General features: G+C 46.0%; 1 protein-coding gene and 1 pseudogene across 12 annotated transcripts in view; both read right to left on the minus strand.

Moving 5' to 3' along the window:
• Positions 1 to 23,263, minus strand: part of arb2a (ARB2 cotranscriptional regulator A) — a 771,898-nt gene that overhangs the window by 318,217 nt on the left and 430,418 nt on the right. The gene's annotated exons all lie outside the window — the stretch shown is intronic.
• Positions 11,785 to 11,893, minus strand: LOC137369478 (U2 spliceosomal RNA; annotated as a pseudogene).

Below are 23,263 nucleotides of genomic sequence, written 5' to 3' on the forward strand. Positions count from 1 at the left end.
CTTTAAGGATTGCCAACCTTTTAAGTACATCCTCTTTATTTTTATCCTATCCAATATCGCTACTGCCTCTTCCTTTACTGCTACCTATACTCCCATGGCAGCAACCTATACTCCCATGAAAACAGATGCACAAGAAGATCGTTTTGGTCCCAATTGGTCCCACCCTTCCTTAGACTATTTTTTAATTATTTATACTTACGAAAGGCTTTTGGGTTCCATTTTATGTTAGCCGTTAATCTATTCACATACTCCCTCTTACTCTTTTTTTAAAGATTTCTGTACTTTCGATATTTACCTTTGTTAATGTTTCCGGTGTTTATATGATGAGTTAATGTTTTGGGTGTGGATCTTTCTTTGTGAGAACTACACATGAAACATTAATTCATTTGTTTTCTCCAGAGATCTGCCTGACCTAATCATGGTTTCCAGCATTTTCAGTTTTTGTTTCAAATCTGCAGATTTTTGCTTTCTGTTTGCACCAAAAATATTTTTTTCTTAAATTACATTCCCTTCTCCCCTTACTGGAAATGTGCAAGACTGAGAAATCTGAGTTTGTTGCTTTCTCTTAGGTCAGGCAGAGATGTCACTCTTCACAGTCATTCCTGTCAAAATATTGTAGCAGAAGGACCATCTTCTGGTGGCACCTGAATCGAGGAAGGATTCCAATTTAGGAAATATGCAAGTTGAAATGGGGAGGTAGCTTGAATTAGTACTTGATTCTCTAGCTGAACTACTTGCAGCAATTAAAGGCCTGCTTGGGTCTGCAAATGAGACCAGACCTGAGCCCGACAGAACCCCATCCGACCCCGAGCCGGACCCGGCCCGAGTCCTTCCATTTTTTCCCATGCCCGACCCGACCCGACCATCAGTTGACTTACCTTCCGTTTTTCATTTTGTTCCTTACCTGCACAAGCTTAAAATAACAGTAACAAAACCACCTTTTAAGTCCAAAAAGTAAATTAACATTAGAGTCACTTACCTGAGGTGGTGATAGAGCATGTCCGATACGGCTTGACCCGACCCGAGCCTGAATGCCGGACCCAGAAGTGCAACCCGACCAGACCCGAACCCGACACATGTCATCGGGTCCCATCGGGTTCGGATCAGGTAGAAGGCCTTTACCAGCAATCGTCATTTTGCAAGAGAGTTTTTTTTATTCATTCATGGGATTATTCAATCATGGGATGTGGGCATTGCTGGCAAGGCCAGCATTTATTGTGCATCCCTAATTGCCCTGGAGAAGGTGGTGGGGAGCTGCCTTCTTGAACCGCTGCCGTTCATGTGCTGTAGATATACACAAAGTGCTATTAAGGAGGGATTTTGATCCTGTGACAGTGAAGGAATGGCGACATATTTCCAAGCAAGGATGGTGTGTGATTCAGAGGGGAATGTGCAGACGCTGGTATTCTCATGTGCCTGCTGCCCTTGTTCTTCTAAGTGGTAGAGGTTGCAAGTTTGGAAGGTGTGAAGGAGGCTTGGCGGTTTGCTGCAGTATATCTTGTAGATGGTACACATTGCAGCCACGGTCCGCCTGTGGTGGAGGCAGTAAATGTTTAAGCTGGTGGATTGGGTGCCAATCAACCACGTTGCTTTGTCTTGGATGATGTCGAGTTTTTTGACTGTTGTTGGAGCTGCACTCATCCAGGAACGTGGGAAGTGTTCCATCGCACTCCTGACTTGTGACTTGTAGATGCTGGAAAGGCTTTGGTGAGGGACTAAAATCTCACAAGTCCCCGGGACCAGATGGCCTACATCCTAGTGTTCTAAAAGAGATAGCTGCAAATAGCGGATGCAAGCAACGATTTTCCAGCATTCCTTAGATTCAGGAATGGTCCCGTCAGATTGGAAGGCGGCAAATGTTACACCGCTTTTCAAGAAAGGAGGAAGAGAGAAAACAGAGAACTACAGGCCAGTTAGCCTAGCATTAGTAGTTGGGAAGATGCTGGAAACTATTATTAAAGAAGTCTTAACATTGCACTTGGAAAAGCATAGTATGATTAGAACAAGTCAGCATGGTTTTACTAAAGGGAGATCCTGTTTGACAAATTTATCAGACTTTTTTGAGGATGCAACTAGTAGGGTAGATAAAGTGGAACCAGTAGATGTAGTATACCTGGATTTCCAAAAGGCATTCGATAAGGTGCCACATATGCAGGAAGGATGTTCCCGATGGCAGGGGAGTCCAGGACCAGGGGGTCACAGTCTCAGGATAAGGAGTAAGCCATTTAGGACTGAGATGAAGAGAGATTTCTTCACCAAGAGAAGGGTGAACCTGTGGAATTCTCTACCACGGAAAGTAGTTGAGGCCAAATCATTAAGTATATTCAAGAAAGAGTTAGATATAATTCTTAGGGCTAATGGGATCAAGGGATAAGGGGAGAAAGCGCGAACAGGTTACTGAGTTTGGATGATCAGCCATGATCGTATTGAATGGCGGACAGGCTCGAAGGGCTGAATGGCCTACTCCTGCACCTATTTTTCTATGTTTCTATTAGCATGGATAGAGGATTGGTTATCAGACAGGAAGTAGAGAGCGGGCATAACGGGGGCATTTTCAAGTGGCAGGCAGTGAATAGTGGGGTACCGCATGGATCAGTGTTGGGGCCTCAGCTATTTGCATTCTGTATTAATGACGGATGAACAGAGAGTAATGTATCTAAGTTTGCTGATGATACAAAGCTATGTGGAAAGGTAAGGTGCGGGGAGGACATAGAGAGGCTGCAAAGAGATATAGACAGATTAAGTGATTGGGCAACAAGATGGCAAATTGAGTATAATGCAGGGAAGTGTGAAGTTGTTCACTTTGGTCGTAAGAATAGAGAAGCAGAATATTTTTTAAAAGGTGTGAAACTGGTAAGTGTTGATGTTCAGAGAGACTTGGAGGTACTCGTACAATGAACGCACAAAATTAACATGCAGGTGCAGCAGGCTATTAGAAAGGCAAATGGCATGTTGGCCTTTATTGCAAGGGGATGGAGTACAGAAATAAAGAAGTCTTACTAAAATTGTACAGGGCTTTGGTGAGACCGCACCTGGACATTTGTGTGCAGTTTTGGACTCCACATTTACGAAAGGATATACTTGCACTGGAGGCAGTGCAGTGAAGATTTACTAAATTGGTCCCTGGGATGAGAAGGTTGTCCTACGATGAGAGGCTGCGTAAATTGGGCCTATATTCTCTGGAGTTTAGAAGAATGAGAGATGATCTAATTGAGACATACAAGAATCTGAAAGGGCTTAATAGGGTAGAAGCTGAGAGATTGTTCCCACTGGTCAGGGAATCTAGAACACAGGGACACAGTCTCAGGATAAGGGGCCAGTCATTCAGGACTGAGATGAGGAGAAATTACTTCACTCAAAGGGATGTGAATCTCTGGAATTCTCTACCCCAGAGGGTTGTGGATGCTCCATCATTGAATACATTTAAGGCTGGGATAGATAGATATTTGGTCTCGCAGGGAATCAAGGGATATGGGGAGCAGGCAGGAAAGTGGAATTGAAGCCCAAGATCAGCCATGATCGTATTGAGTGGCAGTGCAGTCTCGATGGGCATATGGTCTACTTCTGCTCCTATTTCTTGTGTTCTTGTGAGTTAGGAGTTGAGATAGTCAGTGCAAAATTCCCAACCTCTGACCCATTCTTGTAGTCACAGTATTTATGTGGCTGAACCAGTTAAGTTTCTGGTCAACAGTGATCTCCGGGATGTTGATAGTGGTGGATTCAGTGATGGTAATGCCATTGAATGTCAAGGGGAGATGGTTAGGTTCTCTCTTGTTGGAGATAGTTATTGCCTGGCACTTGTATGATGCTAATGTTACTTGTAGGATGTAAGATGTCGAGTCGTTTTAAACAGGCTCCAGAAGCTGGCTGAGCGTGTCTACCCTGAGGCACAGTGTGGCTTTCGAGCAGATATCCACCATTGACATGCTGTTCTCCCTTCACCAGCTACAGGAGAAATGCCGTGAACAACAGATGCCCCTCTACATTGCTTTCATTGATCTCACCAAAGCCTTTGACCTCATCAGCAGACGTGGTCTCTTCAGACTACTGGCAAAGATCGGATGTCCACCAAAGCTACTAAGTATCATCACCTCATTCCATGACAATATGAAAGCCACAATGCAGCATAGCGGCGCCTCATCAGACCCCTTTCCTATCCTGAGTGGTGTGAAACAGGGCTGTGTTCTCACACCTACACTGTTTGGGATCTTCTTCTCCCTGCTGCTCTCACATGCGTTCAAATCTTCAGAAGAAGGAATTTTCCTCCACACAAGATCAGGTGGCAGATTGTTCAACCTTGCCCGTCGAAGAGTGAAGACCAAAGTACAGAAAGTCCTCATCAGGGAACTTCTCTTTGCTGACGATGCTGCATTAACATCTCACACTGAAGAGAGTCTGCAAAGCCGCATCGACAGGATTGCGGCTGCCTGCAACGAATTTGGCCGAACCATCAGCCTCAAGAAAACGAACATCATGGGACAGGACATCAGAAATCTCCATCCATCAATATCGGCAACCACGCTCTGGAAGTGGTTCAAGAGTTCACCTACCTAGGCTCAACTATCACCAATAACCTGTCTCTCGATGTAGAAATCAACAAGCGCATAGGAAAGGCATCCGCTACTATGTCCAGAATGGCCAAGAGAGTGTGGTAAAATGGCACACTGACACAGAACACAAAAGTCGGAGTGTATCAAGCCTGCGTCCTCAGTACCTTGCTCTACGGCAGCGAGGCCTGGACAACGTATGTCAACCAAGAGCGACGTCTCAATTCATTCCATTTTCACTGCCTCTGGAGAATCCTTGGCATCAGGTGGCAAGACCATATCTCCAACGCACAAGTCCTCGAGGTGGCCAATATCCCCAGCATATACACCCTACTGAGCCAGCAGCGCTTGAGATGGCTTGGCCATGTGAGTTGCATGGAAGATGGCAGGATCCCCAAGGACACATTGTACAGCGATCTCGTCACTGGTATCAGACCCACTGGCCGTCCATGTCTCCGCTTTAAAGACGTCTGCAAACGCGACATGAAGTCCTGTGACATTGATCACAAGTCGTGGGAGTCAGATGCCAGTGATCGCCAGAGCTGGTGGACAGCCATAAAGGCAGGGCTGAAAAGTGGCCAGTCGAAGAGACTTAGCAGTTGGCAGGAAAAAGGCAGAAGTGCAAGGAGAGAGCCAACTTTGTAAAACCCCTTCAACCAATTTTATCTGCAGCACCTGTGGAAGAGTCTGTCATTCTAGAATTGGCCTTTATAGCCACTCCAGGTGCTGCTTCACAAACCACTGACCACCTCTAGGTGCTCACCCATTGTTTCTCGAGACAAGGAGGCCAAAGAAGAAGGATGTAAGATGCATTTTTAAAATTATGAAGTGTTGTGTTTATTGTAAACTTAAAGAAGTGGTGAAACTTAGCTTGAGTGGAGATCATACAATGACTCAGCTCACTCTTTACCTTGTTCCTTCCTGAAATTCTTTTCAGATGTGGTGACCAGCAGTAGCAGCTCTCCAACTACAGGTTGGACACTGACACTGAAATGATCATTGTACATGCACAGCTGAAAGTTCTCATTTAAAATTATTTTTCCTCCTTTATTTTCAATATATAGTCCTACATCTCATTCCCCTACAGAAAAGGATCATAGGTGATTTATGTGCCGGCTTCTCCCAATGCTTTTGTGTAACCATCTCCTTGGACACACAAGAGAACAGCCAAGTCAATTTTCTTTGTGTGTGAAAATTCCCCCATCTCTGCTCACTGCTTCCCCCTAATGGTGCCAAACAAAATTTTAAACTGTATGAAGAATTGTAATCATCAACTATATGCTACAACTTAGTGGAATTAGTTTATTGCCACTGCAAAATACCTTTGTTTGCTTATGTAGGTGTTCGGTGAATCCCTACATATTCACATGTCCTGTTTAATATTTTAACAGTTCACATCCAAACCTCTTTAAACTTGGTATTACTACGTTAATATTAACAACTTACATTTATACAGCACCTTTCACTTAACAAAACATCCCAAGATACTTCACATTTAGGAGTCAGAATGGTATTTAGCAGCTAAAAAACTGCAAATTTCCATTTCAACTGGGCTTTTCCTTTTACAGAACCCTGTGACATAGAGTCATAGAGTTATACAGCAAAGAAACAGGCCCTTCGGCCCATTGTGTCTGTGCCAGCCATCCAGCACCCAACTATTCTAATCCTATATTCCTGCACTTAGCCCGTAGCCTTGTATGCTATGGCGTTTCAAGTGCTCATCTAAATACTACTTAAATGTTGTGAGGGTTCCTGCCTCCACCTCTTCAGGCAGTGCGTTCCAGATTCCAACCATCCTCTGGGTGAAATTTTTTTTCCTCAAATCCCCCTAAACCTCCTACCCCTTACCCTAAATCTATGCCCCCTGGTTCTTGACCCCTCTGCTAAGGGAAAAAGTTTCTTCCTTTCTAACCTATCAATTCCCCTCATAATCTTGTACACCAAAATCATGTCCCTCCTCAGCCTTCTCTGCTCCAAGGAAAACAACATTAGCCTTTTCAGTCTCTCTTCATAGCTGAAATTTTTTTTTTTTCCCAAAATATACTTTATTCATAAAAATCTGTAAAAATTACATTGCCAAACAGTTTCCAAACAGCACGAAAAAATACAAACATTGCAAAAGAGATCAGTTTCTTTCAATAATGTCATGAGTTTCTTCCCAACCCTTCCGTTTCACAATTGTCATGTCAATTACAGTTTTACATTTACAGCAATTGAGAATATTAACGATACAGTTCGAGGGGCTTCCCATGGTTCCAGCCCCTCAGTCCAGCTTGGTGGGGGAACCTTACACTGTGGTCTTTCCCCATTGAGCCTTTGCTGCGGCTGTCCCAAGCTTTAGTGCGTCCCTCAGCACGTAGTCCTGGACCTTGGAATGTGCCAGTCTGCAACATTCGGTGGTGGACAACTCTTTGCGCTGGAAGACCAGCAAGTTTCGGGCAGACCAAAGGGCGTCTTTCACCGAATTGATAGTCCTCCAGCAGCAGTTGATGTTTGTCTCGGTGTGCGTCCCTGGGAACAGCCCGTAGAGCACAGACTCCTGTGTTACAGAGCTGCTTGGGATGAACCTTGACAAAAACCACTGCATCTCTTTCCACACCTGCTTTGCAAAGGCACATTCCAGGAGGAGGTGGGCGACCGTCTCTTCCCCACCACAGCCAACGCGGGGGCACTGTGCGGAGGGGGCGAGACTTCGGGTGTGCATGAAGGATCTGACGGGGAGGGCCCTTCTCACCACCAGCCAAGCTACGTCTTGGTGCTTGTTTGAAAGTTCTGGTGATGAGGCATTCCGCCAAATGACTTTGACGGTCTGCTCGGGGAACCATCCGACAGGATCCACCGTTTCCTTTTCCCGTAGGGCCTTGAGGACATTCCGTGCAGACCACTGCCTGATGGACCGGTGGTCAAAGGTGTTTTTCCGCAGAAACTGCTCCACGAAGGATAGGTGGTACGGCGCCGCCCAACTGCACGGAGCGTTCCGCGGCAATGTGACCAGGCCCATCCTTCGCAACACCGGGGACAGATAGAACCTCAGCACGTAGTGACACTTGGAGTTTGTGTACTGGGGATCTACACATAGCTTGATGCAGCCGCACACGAAGGTGGTCATCAGGATGAGGGCCACATTGGGTACATTTTTCCCGCCCATGTCCAGAGATTTGAACATCGTGTCCCTCCGGACCCGGTCCATTTTAGATCCCCAGACGAAGCGGAAAATGGCTCGGGTGACTGCCACGGCGCAGGAGTGGGGTATGGGCCAGACCTGCGCCACGTAGAGCAACAACGTGAGCGCCTCGCACCTGATGACCAGGTTCTTACCCACAATGGAGAGAGATCGCTGCCCCCACATGCCCAACTTTTGTCGTACCTTGGCTACTCGCTCCTCCCATGTTTTGGTGCACGCCCCGGCCCTTCCGAACCATATCCCCAGCACCTTCAGGTAATCTGACCTGACGGTGAAGGGGACAAAGGATCGGTCAGCCCAGTTCCCAAAGAACATGGCCTCGCTCTTGCCGTGGTTAATTTTGGCTCCCGAGGCCAGTTCGAACTGGTCGCAGATGCTCATCAGTCTGCGCACGGACAGCGGATCCGAGCAGAAGACGGCCACGTCATCCATGTACAGGGAGGTTTTGACCTGAGTGCCTCCGCTGCCTGGGATTGTCACCCCTCTTATGCTCGCATCCTTCCTAATAGACTCAGCAAAGGGTTCAATACAGCAAACAAACAAGACCGGGGACAGAGGACAGCCCTGTCTGACTCCAGATTTGATCGGGAAACTTTCAGATTCCCACCCGTTGATTGACACTGCGCTACTGATGTTTGTGTAGAGCAGTTGGATCCAATTGCAGATTCCCTCCCCAAACCCCATTTTGGAAAGCACGTCCATCATGTAGGTGTGCGATATCCTGTCAAAAGCCTTCTCCTGGTCCAGGCTGATGAGGCAGGTGTCCACCCTCCTGTCCCGTACGTAGGCGATCGTATCCCTGAGTAGCGCGAGGCTATCAGAGATCTTCCTGCCGGGTACAGTACAGGTCTGATCGGGGTGAATCACCAGCTCCAGAGCAGACTTGACTCGACTGGCTATGACTTTGGACAGAATCTTGTAATCAACATTAAGCAGTGAGATGGGCCGCCAATTTCTGATTTCTACCCTCTCCCCCTTCTGCTTGTAAATGAGGGTGATGATGCCTTTTCTCATGGATTCTGACATGCTACCGGCCAGGATCATACTCTCGTATACTTCCAGCAGGTCCGGGCCGACCCAGTCCCACAGGGCCGAGTACAACTCGACCGGTAAGCCGTCGCTCCCGGGAGTTTTACTCGCCTCGAAAGACTCGACGGCCTTTGTCAGCTCGTCCAGAGTTAGCGGCTTGTCCAGTCCCTCCCTCCTGCTGTCATCTAAGACCTCTGTGATAGATGACAGGAAGGACTGGGAGGCTCTGCTGTCTGTGGACTTCGCGTCATACAACCCAGCATAAAAGGATTTGCTGATCCTTAGTATGTCGGACTGCGAAGACGTTACCGAGCCATCTTCTTCCTTCAGGCTGCTGATAACAGAGCTCTCTCTGTGTACCTTTTGGAAGAAGTAACGCGAGCACGTCTCATCCTGCTTGATGGAGCGGACTCTGGACCGGAAGATGATCTTGGAGGCCTCCTTGGCAAAGAGCGAGGCCTGCTGGCTCTTCACCTCTTGGAGGTCCTCCTTGACCTCGACCCCCATTGACTGCAACCGGAGTAGATTTTGCATAATTTTCTGGAGTCGGGACAGTTCCCTCTGTCTCTCTCTCGCCTTCTGAACACCTTTGTGGATGAAGAACCTCTTGATGTTCTCCTTAATCGCTTCCCACCAGTGAACTGGAGACTCAAAGAGGGGTTTCACGGTCCTCCAACCATTGTAATCCCTTTTGAGTTCCTCAACGTTCTCTGGGGTCAGCAGTGTCGCATTGAGCTTCCACGTCCCTCTGCCAACCCGCTGGTCGTCCTGTAAGTGACAGTCGGCCAGTAAGAGGCAGTGGTCGGAGAAGAACACCGGCTTGACGTCGGTGGATCCGACCGTGACAGCACGGGACACAAACAGGAAGTCAATCCTGGAACGGGCAGACCCGTCCGATCTTGACCATGTGTATCTGCGCAGCGCTCCGTCTGCAGGTTTGCTGAAGACGTCGTGCAGTTTGGCATCCTTAACTGTTTCTATTAGGAATCTGGACGTAGCGTCCAGTTTGCTGTCGTCACTGCCGGATCGTCCAGCCGCATCGATGATGCAGTTGAAGTCACCGCCTAGGATGACCGGCCTGGACGTCGCCAGCAGCAGTGGGAGCTGCTGGAAGACGGTCAGCCGCTCGCTGCGTTGTACCGGGGCGTACACGTTGATCAACCGGAGCGTTGTTGTACATCACGTCTGCTACGAGGAGGCGGCCGCCCACCACCTCCTTAACTTCGGAGATGGTGAAGTTACCTCCCCGCAGCAGAATACCCAGGCCGGAGGAACGGCAGTCATTACCCCCCGACCAGATCGATGGCCCGTGGGACCACCATCGCGACCACTGCCTGTAGGTGCTGAGGTGTGGTATTCCACACTCCTGCAGAAACAGTAGGTCAGCTTTGACCTTGGCAAGGTAATCCAAGGTTGAAACACATCGCGTAGTCGATTTAATGCTACGCACATTAATGGAAGCAATTCTTACACCCATTTTTTACTAAAAATTAGTTGTTGCTTCCCATACCATTTGTCCTCGCTAGTCCCAGTCCTTCCCCTTCGGGATGTTCCTGCAGACCCATCGTATGCGCAAGCAGTTTCACATTGGTTGGGCTCAGAAACCCCTCCTGATTTTTCATGCAGGGTTTGTGCCGCTCGGGTGACATCGGGGGGGTCTTGTAGGCAGAGAGGATTGGGTTGTCCTCAGCTGCTTCCATCTGTTCCTCCTCGAAAACATCACAGCTCCCGGTCTCCCGGAGCTCAGTTGCGCCAGACGTGTCTTTGCTCCCGGTGTCCCGGAGCTGAGATGCGTTGGCCACGTCGTTACGTGTGGGGAATTGGGGTTGGGGCACGCCGGGCCCATCACAGCTTCCAGTGCCCGGGGGCTGGGATGCTTTATCATCCATCTCGGAGTTCTGCCGCCTCTTTTGAAGGGGCTGTCGTTCCAGCATTTCCCCGTCCAGTGAAGAGGAGTTGTTGCAGTCTGATTCAGAAGAGAGCCTCCTCTTGCCACTGGTTTGGGTGGTGGCTTTGGGATGTTTTTTCTTTGTGGTTTTCCTCTGGACCACTTGCCACTGACCTGTTTGTCCATCTGCTGCCTCCTCCTCCATTGATTCTGTCTGTGGAGGAGGGGTTTCCGGGCGCTGGGTAGGTGCTGGGTCGTTGGTTTCAGCCGCCTCCCCTTCCTTCTCAGGTTGAAGTTCCTCACTGCGGAGAAGGTTGCTGGTCTCCTTTCGAACAGCGGACGCCTTCGTCGAACCTTCGCCCGGCCATTCCTTGGACCTTGCCGCCTGAGCATAGCTGAGACAACGTTTGGGGCAGGTCTTGTAGAGATGGCCTGCCGCACCGCACAAGTTGCAACACTTAGTCTGCTTACAGTCCTTGGTCTGATGGCCTTCCTCCTTGCAGTTCTTGCAAACAACCGTGCTGCAGTTGGCTGCCATGTGACCAGATTTGCCACAGGTGCGGCAAACTCTGGGCTGCCCAGCGTAGACCAAGAAGCCTCGACTTCCCCCGATAGCGAAGCTGGAGGGAGGGTGGATGATGGCTCCACTGGGATCTACCTTCAAGGTCACCTTGACCTGCCGCTTGCTGGTCCAGATCCCAAAGGGGTCCTTGACATCAGTGCTGCTGCCGGCCACCTCGACGTACCTGGCGAGAAAGGTGAGTACATCCACCACCGGAACATAGGGGTTGTAGAGGTGAATCGTCACCACCCGGTCCCGTTGTGACGGAAGCGTGAAGAGCGGCTCCGCTGTGAGGATCGACAGTGGCGCCCGGTCCCCTTTCTCCTTGAACGCCTTCAGGAACTTGATGCATCCCGCCACGTTCCGGAACGTCACGTCGAAGTATCCACTGCTGGGGAAATCCTGCAGGCAGAAGACGTCCGTCGCTTGAAATCCGCAGCAATCGAAGAGAATTTTCTTGATGAAGAAGGTGCGATCGACCGGTGCATCTCCTTCCTTGTCCTTCACGACCACCCGAACGGTGTTGCGCACTCCCTGGCCCGAAGCTCGAAAATTGGTTATAGCCATTTTACTCAAAGCTTCCCCAGGATCAAAAGGCAATGATCATGGTCTCTTCTCAATCAAATAAGCACTGATAAGAACAGATACTACACTTGATCTTAGCCAAAAGGCCGAGAAGCGATCTGGTCCAGCCCAGGCAACATCCTGTTATTGCAGATTTTTTAGCTCATGGGTGTACCATCACACATTTTCCAAACCCTTATGGCCTCAAGGTCATCTGTATAACATTATCTTTCTTACTGATGGTTGAAACTGTCACAGGCAATAGAATTTGACCCCAAACACCTTACTTCACCATTAAAACTATATTACTTTAAATTACTTGTTCCTTTTAGTCATTAGTTTCAGATTATACAGACACTTTAAATACATTTCCTTTTGGTTAGTTACAAAGAATTGCTAAGGTGCACATGATCTGCTCATGCCCTATTTGCATAATCTATTCGCATAATCAAACCTTATATAAATTTTAACAAAACACATATGTGTGCACAATGTTGCCTCGGGGGTGATGGGGAGCAGGAAGGAAGATGGGGTGCCATATCAGCATTTGAAAATTAGGTCCCATGCTTTGAGGTCTTTCTGGAACAGCTATAAATTAACTCAACAATAAATAATGTATTGTGTATTGCAAGACAATAATATGCAAATCAATAATGGAAACATTTCAATGAACTCTAACAAATAAATATCAAACATAGCAACGTAAAAAATTTCCACATAAACCAGTGGAACACTGGAAAAAGTAGCATAAGTTTTTTTAAATAATGTGGCAACGATAGTTGTTGCTAACACATCTAAATGCAAAGTTTCTATTCTGGAGCAAGAGACAGTGAAGTGTTTTAATTAGCCTCCAATGCAGAATAGAAGCTGTATGTTTAACAGAGACATATCCGTGAGCTCGTAATCCCTTTAAAAGAGCAATGATCCTTTGGTTTAATCGTGTCATCAATCCCTCTGAGCATTCTTAAAAAAAATTGGGCCTCTTTTTCATAGTTCTCCAGCACATTTCTAACCCATCCGGTTCCACCTCCCTGTCGATCAGTTGGAGTGACAGATGAAACAGTCATTTTATTATGTCTGTTACTGCCCATTGCAGGGATAGTGGAGTTAAGGTATGAGAGAGTTGGGAAAGTTATACTGATTCCGCTCACTAGGTTTGCCCATACTCAAAATGCCAGCTTTGGTGAACTAACAGCACTACTGTAACAGGCAATAATTGTAACTATTTTGTTATGTATTTCTTTACTTCACAAATTAATTCCAGAAGACTTGCAATATTAAATTCTACTTCTAACTGAGGAAGTTTAAGAACTTATTTAGGTAAAGCTTTTGAATTTCAATCAATGTTTTAAGCATTTAAAACTCTAACAGGGATTCATTGACTTAAAGTTCAGTAAAATTAGGTAATTTAAAATAAATTGGGCTAACACTTAAAACACTCATCACATTTTCAGTGCTATGCCTGTAAAGTATTCATTGTTAACATTTAGAAGTGTTAAAACAAATTTTACAAGAACAGGATGTCTGACTATAAATTGTAAACATCATTGTTTTTCGACAAGAACATAAAAACAATTTCCAAGACTACATTACAAGTGGACAATGTAAACTTTCATTATGTATGACAAAGGTAGCTTTCAATTACATTTTCAGAGTCATCCAGCTATAGACAACTCCATCCACATGCTGCATGGATATCACAGTAAGCAAACTGAAAAGGTTTTAATAAATATCCATTTTACTTAGTTACAACAAAAAATTGTCATATAATTAGTTGCTGTTTGTCAAGGCATTGGTGCAAGAAGATGCTAAAAATTCAATAATAGTGACATCTTAAATCATTTAGTTTTATGTTTGTGGAAAATATATGCTTTTTTAATGAGAGTATAAATCTGAAACACTCTGAACACAATTAGATGAAGTTGCTTTGTTGTAATTCCTTTTCTTTTCTTGTCTATATAACCTTTGGTTCACTGTAAACTGTTGGATAGGCTTGCTTCTAAACCCAGGTTACATTTACCACTCATGCTATTTCAAGATGATCAACTTCCATCTTTTTTAAAAACATGAGGGCACTAGTGTGGCCAAGTGGACTAAGGTACTAGATTTAGGCACTGGTCTGTGCAGGGAAGTGGTTTCTGGCACAGACACTATGAGCTGAATGGCCTCCTTCTGTGCTGTAAATTTTCTGTTTCTATGTATTCTATATCTCCCAAGAAGAACTCCAAAAGAAAAGGTTAAAAGGAAAAACACGTTTTTTGTATTGAGAGAAGAGCCAGAAGAGCATTGTCATTTTTGATTTGGTCGACAACACAGTGTGACGGAAATCATACCTGCCAAATGGAAACATATTAATTTTGTTACATGGGACACTGCTTGAAACTTTTTACTGGACATTGCAAATTAACTTTTTAAAAAAAAGCAGAACTGAAAATATGGTTGCACATTTGCATTCTGAGAAGTCAAGGACTAGCTGAGAAACAGTTGAATAGAAAGACAATGGGAGTGCTTGTTAATTCAATTAGCAAGAATGGTCTTGGCAATAGTGGTGATCAACACCCTTTGACTTTGTAGGAACCAAACTCCACCCCCTATCGAGTATGTCTGAAAGACTTTGCAATCCAACAACCATCCAAGAAGTTGCTGTTTCAAACAAAGAGATGGTCACATGACCTAGCTGCTGGTACAACTGGGGCTTTTGAATAGTGCCTCACAGAAAAGAAAGAGACTGCAATTCTGAACCTCAAGAGGAAGACATCTCTCTCTGTCTCTCTCTCCAGCAAAGTCCCAGGAAAACCACAGTGGCAGCTTCTAGGCTTCAAGACTACAGACAAAGCCTCTCTTTGGCCTTCTGGTACCAGAGAAGCAAGTCTTTAATTGCGCACATGGCCTCAGCGAGGACTCCAAGACCTTAACTTCAATTCAGGATATTATACCAAGGACATTAAGAACCGTAACTGTATTCCATTTACTACAAACTCTACTTCATCCCCTAACTCTTTCTTCCCTCTGTATCTATTTGTGTGTTTCTGCCTCCCATGTGCATGTGAGTGCAGATGCATCATGTATTTTAATAATTTTAATCGGTTTAGAGTGATAAGGTTAATAAACTTACATCTTTCTTGTTTAAACCCAAGAAAACCTGTCTGATTGATTCATATGCAATTGTAATTAGAGGGCAGTGAGCAAGGGCTCACTGAGGTGCTAAGCTAAAAGCACTGTGTTTTAAAAGATAAACCTTGTTATGGCCAAACCACAGAAAGGGCGAGAGAGGAGCCTGAGACCCCTTCTGCTCCTGGTCGCAACAACAGGGTAGATTTTGCTTATACATGCTCCTGACATAGAGCTCACTGAGAGATTTTTCTGCTCCTTCAATCAAGCTAAGTCCTCTCAGCAACAGGCACAGCATTTTCTTACTTTTGTATGCCTTTTTAATGGAGAAGGCGGAATAGCTGGATAGGATCAAGAAGAGGGAAGTGAAACAACTTTTAAGGAGCGTGAATCCCACCAAATATTAGCCCCACCAAAGAATATGTAGGCAACACAGGTTCGATGACGACATTAGTGAGGAGAGGTAAAACAGCATGCTTCACCAAAGAAGTGATTTTTTATTTTTTATATTTAGAGATACAGCACTGAAACAGGCTCTTCGGCCCACCGAGTCTGTGTCGACCATCAACCACCCATTTATACTAATCCTACACTAATCCCATATTCCTACCATATCCCCACCTGTCCCTATATTCCCCTACCACCTACCTATACTAGGGGAAATTTATAATGGCCAATTTACATATTAACCTGCAAGTCTTTGGTGGTGGGAGGAAACCAGAGCACCCGGCGAAAACCCACGCAGACACAGGGAGAACTTGCAAACTCCACACAGGCAGTACCCGGAATCGAACCCGGGTCCCTGGAGCTGTGAGGCTGCAGTGCTAACCACTGCGCCACTGTGCCGCCAAGTGATATGCGAGCTCTGTCACCAACTGCAAGATAACCTGCCACTCATCTGCATGCACTGCTCTCTTTGTGGCTAGGAAAGTTATGACCACATTCAACTTTTATGGCACCATGTTCTTTCAAAAAGTCCTTGGGGGATTTCCGTACTATTCGTCACGTGAATTAAGGGCAAATAATCATCAAGTGATTGGAACACTTTACAAGAGAGCTGGAGAATTCAGTGACTTTGGTATCACAATAAGGTACCAGTGAGATAGAGTCATCCAGTTTTTTGGGTTGCTGGCTCTTCCAGGGTCCAGGTGCAACTCCATCAATTTCTTAAAAGGAAGTGTCGACATTCCCTAATCCAGTGATTACATACTATAACGTGCAAAATATTACATGTCAAAGCAAGATCTGCTTTGTTGTTGTCACAATGTAATCATTCTTTAAAATTTGACCCTCTCTGAGCTCTTCAAGGGAAAAAAAATCATGTCAATGGATAGCTTGTGGGTTGTGCTGCTAGTCTAGTGCATGTCAATCTAAAGACAAATCTAAGATCACTAAGCAACAAAAATATTTTTTTCCTATTTTGTGGAAGTATATCGTTAAGTGTTCTGCATAACTTTCAGAAGAAAAAGAACAAACTAGAGAACAGGCCATCCTAGACTGGGTATTGTGTAATGAGAGAGGAATAGTTGACAATCTAGTTGTGTGAGAACCCTTGGGAATGAGCGACCATAATATGATGGAATTCTTCATCAAGATGGAGAGTGACATAGTTGATTCTGAGACTAGGGTCCTGAATCTTAATAAAGGAAACTACGAAGGTATGAGGCGCGAGTTGGCTATGAAGGATTGGGAAACGTTACTTAAAGGGATGACGGTGGAAGGCAATGGCAAACATTCAAAGAGCACGTGGATGAACTGCAACAATTGTTTATTCCTGTCTGGCGCAAAAGTAAAACGGGAAAGGGAGCCAAACCATGGCTTACAAGGGAAAATTAGAGACAGCATTAGATCCAAGGAAGAGGCATACAAATTCACCAGAAAAAATAACAGACCTGAGGATTGGGAGCAGTTTAGAATTCAGCAACGGAGGACCAAGGGATTGATTAAGAAGGGAAAAATAGAGTACGAGAGCAAACTTGCAGGGAACATAAAACTGACTATAAAAGTTTCTATAGGTATGTGAAGAGAAAAAGATTGGTGAAGACAAATGTAGGTCCCTTACAGTCAGAAACAGGGAATTTTATTATGGGGAGCAAAGAAATGGCTGACCAACTAAATGCATACTTTGGTTCTGTCTTCACAAAGGAGGTCACAAATAAGATACCAGAAATGTTGGGGAACACAGGGTTTAGTGAGAGGGAGGAACTGAAGGAAATCAGTATTAGTAGAGAAATGGTGTTGGGGAAATTGATGGGAGCGAAGGCCGATAAATCCCCAGGGCCTGATAACCTACATCCCAGAGTACTTAAGGAAGTGGCCCTAGAAATAGTGGATACATTGGTGGTCATCTTCCAAGTTTCTATAGACTCTGGAACAGTTCCTACAGATTGGAGGGCAGCTAATGTAACCCCACTATTTAAAAAGGGAGGTAGAGAGAAAACAGGGAATTATAGACCAGACATCAGCCTGACATCGGTAGTGGGGAAAATTCTAGAGTCCATTATCAACATTTTATAGCAGAGCACTTGGAGAACAGTGGTAGAATCGGACTGAGTCAACATGGATTTACAAAAGGGAAATCATGCTTGACAAATCTACTAGAATTCTTCAAGGATGTAACTAGTAGAGTTGATGAGGGGGTGCCAGTGGATGTGGTTTACTTGGACTTACAGAAGGCTTTCGACAAAGTTCCACATAAGAGGTTAGCATGTAAAATTAAAGCACATGGGATTGGGCGTAATGTATTGTGATGGATAGAAAATTGGTTGGCAGACAGGAAACAAAGAGTAGGAATAAATGGGTCTTTTTCTGAATGGCAGGCAGTGACTAGTGGGTTACCGCAGGGTTGGTGCTAGGACCCCAGCTATTCACAATATATATTAATGATTTTGATGAGGGAACTAAATGTAATATCTCTAAAGCTGCAGATGACACAAAACTGGGTGGGAGGGTGAGTTGTGAGCAGGATGCAGAGAGGCTTCAGGGTGATTTGGACAAGTTGAGTGAGTGGGCAAAAGCATGGCAGATGCAGTATAATGTGGATAAATGTGAGGTTATCCACTTTGGTAGCAAAAACAGGAAGGCAGATTATTATCTGAACAGCTATAAACTGAGAGAGGGGAATAGGCAATGAGACCTGGGTGTTCTCATACACCAGTCGCTGAAGGTAACCATGCAGGTGCAACAGGCAGTAAAAAGGGCAAATGGTATGTTGGCCTTCATAGTGAGAGGATTCGAGTACAGCAGCAGGGATGTCTTGCTGCAATTATACAGGGCCTTGGTGAGGTCACACCTGGAATATTGTGTGCAGTTTTGGTCTCCTTATTTGAGGACGGATGTTCTTGCTATAGAGGGAGTGCAGCAAAGGTTTACCAGACTGATTCCTGGGATGGCGGGACTGACATATGAGGAGAGATTGAGTCGGTTAGGATTATATTCGCTGGAGTTCAGAAGAGTGAAGGGGGAATCTCATAGAAACCTATAAAATTCTAACAGGACTTGACAGGGTAGATGCAGGAAGGATGTTCCCGATGGTGGGGGAGTCCAGAACCAGGGGTCATAGTTTAAGGATACGGGATAAACCTTTCAGGAATGAGATTAGGAGAAATTTCTTCACCCAGAGAGTGGTAAGCCTGTGGAATTCGTTACCACAGAACGCAGTTGAGGCCAAAACATTGTATGTTTTCAAGAAGGAGTTAGATATACCTCTTGGGACGAAAGGGATCAAAGGATATGGGGGGAAAGAAGGAACAGCTTACTGAGTTGGATGATCAGCCATGATCATAATGAATGGTGGAGCAGGCTCGAAGGGCCGAGTGGCCTACTCCTGCTCCTATTTTCTATGTTTCTAACAAAATTGTATTCTCTGTTATGATGGATAGACCCCACTAAAAGCCACCAATATAGCAGCTGAAGGGCACTACAACAAATTACACAGCTCCACCAGAGTGGTCACTGGCGACTCAGTGCTGATACAACAGGTCGGGAGGGACTCTGCTGTACATTCTCGTTTGTATCTCCCACATTGTTCATTGTGCCCTGCACAACTTCAGCATCTAAAGAGTCCAGGCCTTGGATATTCCTGGGGAGGTAGCCCTATTTGCTTTCGAATCATAAGTACCTGGAGCAGATCACCAGATGACTGTCACTCAGAGGACTCCTCAGTGACTGCTGCAAGGGGCATCAAAGCAGAAATGATCAATGAAGTCTACTTGTCAGTTGACTTTCTGTTTTTATAGTAGTCAACCTTCTCTTTCCTGAAACTGTGGTTTCCCTGCATGCCTAAACTAACCTATCTCCGATTCTAGTGTCAGCCATCGCTGAGAGGTAGCACTCTCTCCCTGAATTAGAAGGTTGTAGGCTCATGTCCCACTCTAGAAACTTGAGCAAAACAATCTAGGCTGACAATTCAGTACAGTACTGAGGGAGTGCTGCACTGTCAGAGGTGTTGTCTTTCAGATGAGACATTAAACCGAGGCTCTGTCTACTCTTTTTTTTGTGCTGGATATGCCAATGAGCAGATCCAGGCAATGTCAGTAGCTCAGGATGTGGCACCTACTAGCGGAGGCTGGGAAAATTGCTACCTCATGTCTTCAGAGTTGGGGAACCCAGAAGGGAAGGATATTTGCCGTATAAGACATATACAGGCTGAAGTCAGTCTCCAAAGATATGGAACAACAGACAGGTGTGATGTCAGAATCTATGGCAATCATTTGTGGCAACATCAGGGAAGCTTTTATTCGTTACAGACAGCAATGAAGTGTTTGGCAGCTTTATGGGAATGTGCAGCAGACCCGCGACTACATCAACATCAGAAGTATTGCCCCAGGACATAGCTGTAATTTAGGAAAGGTTTATTGACCTGACCAGGGTTGCTAAGGTAAGGCTTCTAATTCCTATCCCGCATTACTCTCTGCATAACCCTACACTACCTCAACTCTTCCCTCCCCCAGTTACCAGCACTCTCCTTAATTCACTGTAGCACAGCACTCTACCTCCTTTTAATTTTAATGTCACACTTTCTCATTAGGCATTGCTGCAAATCACAAATGTTATTTCACGATAATAAGGGCCCCTAACAAATTCTGCCTCTTAATTAGAACTGAAAACAGCCCCAGATGATTTCCTACCACCTTAAGTCTTAAGAATTCAGAATACTTTTGAATCAAACCATATAGAGCCAAGTGTGCACAATGCAGGGCAGTGGGCAGCCAATTTATATACTTAAAGCCCCAATTAAGGCAATTTTGCAGCACCAGAGCAGCTCCCCACCACATGCGGAGGGTGCCAGCTCCATGCAGGCGGCCTCCCTGTGGCAGGCTGGGAGTGGGGGGGCCATCACAGCTGGAGGCTCCATGCCCCAAAGAGTGGTGCCGCCGACAAGAAAGGCTGCACCCGCCACCCAAACGCTTCCACCAGAGGGGTTTCTCCTCCACTCCAAGGGGCCTAATGGCTTGGCCCCTCTGAAATTTTCCCTTTAAATTATTGCCTCCCAGGGCACCTCCATGTTGTGGTGCCGTCACAGTCTGTGACCTGCCTCAGCAGCGCCCACCTCTCCCGGCAGCATTTGGAGCCCGCCCACCATCCGTAATAGGATGGTGAGCTCGGAGATGGCCAATTAGGAGGCCACCCCAGGGAACATTACTCCGCTGGTCTCGTTCCTAACAAGTGTGGGCTCGGAACCTCCATTTGGTCCCAGCGTCAGAGTCCCAAAGCCCATACAGCCACACAGCCTCATAAAATAATACCACTACCTGGGAATTCAAGGCAGCCAGCTGACAGTGTGGTGTTCCAGGGTTGGGCTTTTCGTCTAGTGTCTAATCTAAGATCACTAGGCAACAAAAATTTATTTTTTCCTATTTTGTGGAAGTACATGGTTAAGCATGCTGCATAAGCTTCAGAAGAAAAAGAAGAAAGGAACCTGCCCAAAGTGAGTCTTTAGTAAGTAAGTAAGCAAAATATTGCAGATGCTGGAAATCTGAAATACAAACAGAAAATGCTGGAAATATTCAGCAGGTCATACAGCATCTGTGGAGAGAGAAGCAGAGTGAATGTTTCAGGTCTGTGACCTTTCGTCAGAACCTCCCAGGGCACCTCCATATTGAGGTGTTGTTGCTGTCTGACCTGCATCAGATCACCTGATGAAAGATCACAGACCTGAAACGTTAACTCTGTTTCTCTCTCCACAGATGCTGCCTGACCTGCTGAGTATTTCCAGCATTTTCTATTTTTATTACTGAATTAAGGAAGGTTGGGAGAAGATCATCTGACTGAAAATGTGAAAACTTAAAGGGACAAGCCCACACATTGCTTGGGTTGCAGTCCCTGCAGTCACACTGCAATCACTCCTCATGGTGCCCTCAAGCACTGGTACCACCAGAGTTGGCAGAATGCAGGTGGCACCCCTTGCAAGACAGTGAGGAATCTTTTGGAATTTGCAGACGCGACATAATTACTGGTCACGGATGAGGTCTCTAAGCCACAGTGATGTTCCCTATAGGATGGAAAGACTTTCTTATTTGTATATTAAGATTGAATGAATAAAGTAGAATTACCTGCTTTACAATAACTTATGCAACCAGATTGATTTAAATGATCCATGTACGTACTTGAGAAAGTCTGAGGGGTAAAAACTAGATAAGGTCTGTTAGCTGGTACAGAGATCACGATGCGTGATTGGTCTGCGCCCAATGGAAGAGATGCAGGCAGCACACAAACTCCACGCTGCCTGCTCATCTCCATGATTGTGGCATGCAGCCCAATGCTAAACCTGCTGCTGACTGGCTGCATGCTTACTAGGGGGCCCAGATTTGTGTGAGGCTAGCTACTAATTAAAACTAGCCTGAACTTCTTAAAGTCAGAATGCTTAAAAAGGAGGTGCATTCTGGCTGCAGCAGGTGCTGGAAGAGGATGGGAGAGACTTTCCTAGCAGCAAGAGACCAGTGCAATGGACTAGTGGGCCAGAGAGAGGGCTCCCAAGTTCTCCAATTCAGCGCTGGAGGCCTTAGTGCATGGTAGAAAGGAGAGGAGAAGGTCCTCCAGGTAAGCAGTTGGAAGGGAATGGGAGCATATAGTCACAGAGGTCAAAACCAGGAGTCCGGCCCTCAGGACCTGGCTACAGTGCTGGAAAAAGTTCAGTGACCTTACAAGAGTGGTCAAGGTCAGTAAATGTATTTTCAAATGCCATCTCCCACTCACCACACCACCAACCTCAATGCTCCACATCCCCATTACTTACCTAATAACAACCTCGAGCAATCAGGTTGAATGCCTAACATTCACATGCTCCATCCTCATTCTCCCAAACTTAACACTGCTGCAACCCTCACACCCACATCCTGCAGCTTCCACATATTTCCAGCTATGGCAGATTCATCAACCACATTGCAACAACGCTCACTGACACTCTTACCTCTTTCTTGGAAGGCAAGGTGGCCAATAACAGGATGGAGCAGCAAAGAACCAGAAGTGGACGGCTGCATGTCCCCAGCCCCTTGGAGGAGACGGTGTTACAAATTATTGGCATGGCTGTCACTGAGGCCATGGCAACCAGTGCCACTAAAGCCATCCAGGATGACGGTATGTTCCTGCCTTATGCACCTTTTCAAATCCCACCACCCTCTTCCTAGAATTTGGTATGAAGTACAAGCTGCAGATACTGTGACCATGCATCTCCTGCTTTCCACCCACCCCAACCCTCCCCTTGTGCACTCATGCTTTCAGAGACCCAAGAACTGCCATGTGGCCAGCCAGTGCAGCCTGACGATGAAGTGCATGAAGAAGAGCACACCCCTGATGAAGAAGCATCATCACTTGATCTGACACTCATAGCTACCAGCTCAGATACTGGCACTGCGCATACTTTAGAGGATAGTATAGAGGAATCTGCATGACATGAGTCACCAGATATGAGTGGGCTGCAGCCAGGCCAGTGGAAAAGGAGAGTGCATGCACCAGCTTACCAAAGGGAGAGGTCACACATGAATTGTGCTGCAGAGAATTCAGATAAGAACTATGATGGGGTGGCATAGAGGAACCAGCTGATGGACATGCACACCAAAATGCTTGGTGCAGTGGCAGGCCTGCCAGAAAACTTGTTGTCACTGTCAAAGAGCATGGAGGAGTCCAGCTCCAACATAGCACAGGGCTTTGGGTAGTGCTTGGAGCCCATCTATTCCACTGTAGAAGCTGTGGCCAACTCCACAACAGCACTTATGGACCCAACTGTAATGCAGCGTCTGATGCCTGATGTCTGAGCTTCCATTGTAGCACAGGCAGAGGACACTCAACGTCTGAGTGCTGCAGTGGAAACTCAAACTGTGGTCATGAGATCTCTGCTTGTCACTATGCAAGCCCAGTTTGGTGCCATGCAGGCTCAG

This window comes from Heterodontus francisci, chromosome 4 (assembly GCF_036365525.1).
Source record: "Heterodontus francisci isolate sHetFra1 chromosome 4, sHetFra1.hap1, whole genome shotgun sequence".
Taxonomy (NCBI): Eukaryota; Metazoa; Chordata; class Chondrichthyes; order Heterodontiformes; family Heterodontidae; genus Heterodontus; species Heterodontus francisci.